At 46.9% G+C, this 3,616-nt stretch overlaps 1 protein-coding gene across 1 annotated transcript in view; it reads right to left on the minus strand.

Annotated features, from left to right (window-relative positions):
* MARVELD1 (MARVEL domain containing 1) overlaps nt 1–3,616 on the minus strand; it is an 18,203-nt gene that overhangs the window by 740 nt on the left and 13,847 nt on the right. The window lies entirely within an intron of this gene.

Consider the following 3,616-nt stretch of genomic DNA (forward strand, 5'->3'; position numbering starts at 1 on the left):
CCCTTCTTCCCCTGTGTCCTCCTCCCCGCCTCCCTCTCGTTCTCTTTTCCTTTCTCCTCCTCTCCTCCCAGCCCGCTTCCTTTCCCCTCCTTGGTCTCCACCCCCGAGTCGCTCCTCTCGGCTTGCAGCCATCTCTCCCTCGCTCGCGCCCTCCCGGCGCCCCCCTTTCCCTCTGCCCCAGACTCCCAGCTCCAGTGACTTCATCCTCTCGGAGGCGCGGAACGCACGCGCGCCCCCACCCGCCGCGGGCCTCCCAGCCTCTCCTCCGGTCACGGTTTACCACATCTGGGGCGCATCCCCAGCCTGTCTCCGGTCCTCTCAGCTCCAGCCCCGCCTGGAACAGAGACAGGCTTCTTGAGACAGCCTCTGGGCTGGGCCCCTTTCTGCTTCCTCTGGCTGGGCTAGCAGCCCACCAGGACCCCATGGGCCCTACTAGGTGCTGGAGAGCGGTGCTGGCTTACAGGAATTTGCATTCTTTCTGACCTTCGGGATAGCCTCTGAAAGCTTACCTCAAACTCATCCTAGGTCAGAATGGCCCCAAAGTGGGGGTGCTGGACCAGGGGACAATTAAGCCTAATACCTACCATTGTAATTCATCACCTCGTTTAAACCCTCAGAACACCCCTGATACAATTAGTTTCTTCATTTTACTGAGAAGGTGGAGAAGATGAAACGGTAATTGCAGTAGGTCGCCCTTCTCCCCCTTTCCATTCAACCTTTGCACCCCTGCGGGAGGACGTATTTCTAAACTACAGACCAGCTTGTAGCTTGCTCCACTGACCACAGGATTTTTTTTTCTTCTTTGTAGCCTGTTTCACAATCTGAGCCCAAATGCCTACCAGCTTCCTGATTTTCCACTTCCTCCCCTTACTCATACCCTCTAGTAAGAGTACCAACCTCTCCAAACATCTAAAGTTTCCCAACTTCACTCCCAGGCTGCAACATGCCTGGCAAACTCCTATAGATTCTTCAATGCCCAACTTCAATGCCTTTCCTTGGTCTAGCCTCCCAGTCTGTCAACTGCCTATGCTGCTAGACCCTCACTTGGAGCATCCCTTCTTAGTCATTGAATCTGCTATGACACGTATCCATTGGTTATCAGTTTTTCTCTATCTTTGTCCATATCGGATGTACAGGAGGCCCTCCATCAAGTCAGTGAAGTGGATGACCCTTGAAAAAGGAACATTAATTTAAAAAGTCTAATGGAGCTTTTCAGTCTGTGCAAAATCATGGTATGTGAGGGGGGAAGTTGAAGTTGTCAATTATTTCATTTTCCTTGGATTCACAAACAACACACATGGAACCAGCAGTCACGATGTCAAAAGATGTACTGTGTTGGACTAATCTATTGTCAAGGGCCTTTCCAATGTGCTAAAGAGCAAGGATGTCAGTTTAAAGATTTGCCCCAAGCCTCAGTATTTTCAGTTCCTTCACATGTATGTGAAAGTTGGACGATGAACAAGAAAGACTGAAAGACCTTTCATTTATGGTGTTGGTGAAGAGTACTGAATATTCTATGGACTGTCAAAAGAACACACAAGTCTATCTTGGAGGAAGCACAACCAGAGTGTTCCTTTGAGGCAAGGACTGTGAAACATCATCTCACATACTTTGAGCATGTTGTCAAGAGTGGCTAGTCCTTGGGAAAGGACATCACACTGGGAAAAGTAGAGCATGAGTGAAAAAGAGAAATGCCCCGTGACGAGATAGATTGACACAGTGATTGCAGCGAGGGGCTTGGGCATGGTGGGAACTGTCAAGACGGCTCAGAAGAGGGCAAGGTTTCAATCTGCTGCTGGTAGGATTGCTCTGAGTTATAGTGGACCCAATGGTGGCACTTAACAACAACACAAGGAGCTGGCTTAAGTTTTATTTTTGTTCGATCTTAATCTTGCATCTGACTCCTCACCTCTTCAGTTCTTGCTTGCCTGTTGACCTATCAGCCTCTGCAGCTACATGCCATAGACTGGGGAACTTGCCAACAGCTGCAAGCTTGTGAGTCACTTCGTATAGAGATAAGGACACAGACAGAAAGAGAGAGCGTGCTTTTGGTGGCGTAGTCCACAGGGACTTGTGCCACTAACTCAAAGGCAGCCAAACACCCTGGGCTGCTTTAAATCCCAGCAGCTTCAAGGAAGAAAGATGAGCATTCACCTCCTGTGTGGTTGCCTCTGAAGCTCACTGGAGGGTCAGCAACGAGTTAATCTCAACGCAATGGAAGTGAGCTGAGATACAGATAGAGAGAGAGAGAGACCGATCGATCTCGATCTCTATCATCTCTCTATATATATTCATTTCTTCTGAATTTCTACAGAACCCAGCCTAAGACAAATGGCAATGTCTAACACCACAAATGTATGGAGCATGGCATAGAGACTCCTGACTTCGGCAATCAGACTCCTGGCTGTGTGACACTGTACTCTATGCCTTGAGAGTAGAAGGGTTAGGTAACTTCTTTGGGCCTCAGTTTTCTCATCTAAAAAAACCATTTTATTCAACAAAGAAATACTGAACACTTATTAAGTGTCAGGCAATATTTTAGGGGCTAGGGATGCACACTATCTATGTGGTTATTATTGTTGTTCGGTGCCATCCAGTTGACTATGACTGTGAACAACGGACATGAACCTTGCCCTCTCCTGTACAGTCCTCATGACCTCTGTCATGCTCAAACTCACAGTTATAGTCACATTGTGTCAAATCCATCTTGTTGTAGGCCTTCCTCTCTTTCACTGACACTCCCCCTTTCTCAGCATCCAAGAATCAATTTCCAAGAATTAGAATCTTCTCACACCATGCCCAAAGTATGTAGATGACATTTCACTATACTTGCCTCTAAGGAGCACTCTGGTTGCGCTTCCTCCAAGACAAATTTGTTGATTCTTGTTAGTTTGTTCTTTTGGAAGCCCATATGCAGTACTCCTCTCCAACACTGCGATTCAAAGACATCAATTCCTCTTTAGTCTTCCTTATTTATTGTCCCAATTTCACATGCTCTGATTTTCTGATAAGGAAACTAGAGGCCAGGACGCTGCTTATCTTCACTGAGCCAGCTGGTGGTGGTTTAAAAGGGAGCTGACATGGAGCAGACTTCACACGCATGTTCCAAGTGCTTTTATATTACCTTCCCCAATTTAACTCTCAGTAGCTGTGAAGCAAGAAAATAAGAACCCAGGAAAGTTAAGTGAAACACAGCCAGTGTTAGTGCTGGGACTGAAACCTAGACATTTTTACCCCAATTTTGAGACTTTTCCTGGGGAGACATTGGCAACGTGAACAGGGTGCTTTGGAGACTGGTGATTGGAGGCTGAATCTGAGGACTGGACAGAGGATTACACCATATAAAACCATTTCTGAGTGGGACTTCTAAGCTTACAAAAACTGAAGGCACAGTCTTTACCTTCCAAAAAAAAAAGCATCTGGAGATCCTTTTCCAGTTCATGATTGGGTGTTCATGCTTTTGTATGACAAGTGCCACCTTGTTATGACATGGGCACAATACCCGTCTGACTTTAAAAAAAAAAGAAAGGAAGGAAGGAAGGAGAAAGAGAGAGAGAGAGGAAGAGAGAGAGAGAAAGAAAGAAAGGAAGAAAAGGAAGGGAAGGGAGGGGAGGGG

This window comes from Elephantulus edwardii, unplaced genomic scaffold (assembly GCF_000299155.1).
Source record: "Elephantulus edwardii isolate Elephantulus edwardi_28Jun2011 unplaced genomic scaffold, EleEdw1.0 scaffold00006, whole genome shotgun sequence".
Lineage (NCBI taxonomy): Eukaryota > Metazoa > Chordata > Mammalia > Macroscelidea > Macroscelididae > Elephantulus > Elephantulus edwardii.